General features: G+C 60.3%; 1 protein-coding gene across 1 annotated transcript in view; it reads left to right on the top strand.

Annotated features, from left to right (window-relative positions):
- The first annotated feature begins 231 nt into the window (after positions 1–231).
- TRPS1 (transcriptional repressor GATA binding 1) overlaps positions 232–600 on the top strand; it is a 250,785-nt gene continuing 250,416 nt past the window's right edge. The window contains exon 1 of the mRNA XM_046641995.1: positions 232–373. The gene's annotated coding sequence lies outside the window, so the exon portion shown is untranslated. The remainder of the gene's footprint in view (positions 374–600) is intronic.

Genomic DNA, 600 nt, shown 5'->3' on the forward strand with positions numbered 1-600 from the left:
CACCCAGTCAGCTTGCTAGCTTGTCCCTAGTTCAGAAAACCATAGCAACCTCAGTCCGCACTTCTCCAACTCAGGACAGAGTTCAAGTTGTCCTCCTCAAGCCCTCCTGCCATGCAATCATGGAAAACACTGACCACCGGCTAGGTGTCCCAAGACTTCTTCATGTCCTAGGAAAAGGGCGGGGGAGGGGCCGCACACGCACACACAAAAATCCTGCGTCGTTTAATTGGGAGGGAGCAGGGAAAGTAACCACCGAAAAGGTAAACGCACTTTGAGAGTTCTTTTGATTGTTCCGGATAGCATCTCCGAGCGTTTGGGGACCATCGGTTTGGCTGCCACGCACCAGCCCCCACCTGCCCCCCACTCCCCCAAGGTAGGTCCTCGTCTTTATCACATTATTCCTCAAGCTTTGGGGGTTTTCCTCCGTTTCCAGCCCGCACGTTCACACATGGGGGGTGGGGGAGGAGGAGGGGGGAGAGGCGGGGCGGGAAGGTAGCCGGGTCCCTGCCCCGCGCAGCTCTCATTTGCGGCGCTCCGACTCGGGCGAAGTTCTCGCGCAGCCGGCTCGCCGCGGCCGGGGCCGGTCCCGGCGGGCGGCGG

The sequence above is a fragment of the Equus quagga genome, chromosome 16, assembly GCF_021613505.1.
Source record: "Equus quagga isolate Etosha38 chromosome 16, UCLA_HA_Equagga_1.0, whole genome shotgun sequence".
Lineage (NCBI taxonomy): Eukaryota > Metazoa > Chordata > Mammalia > Perissodactyla > Equidae > Equus > Equus quagga.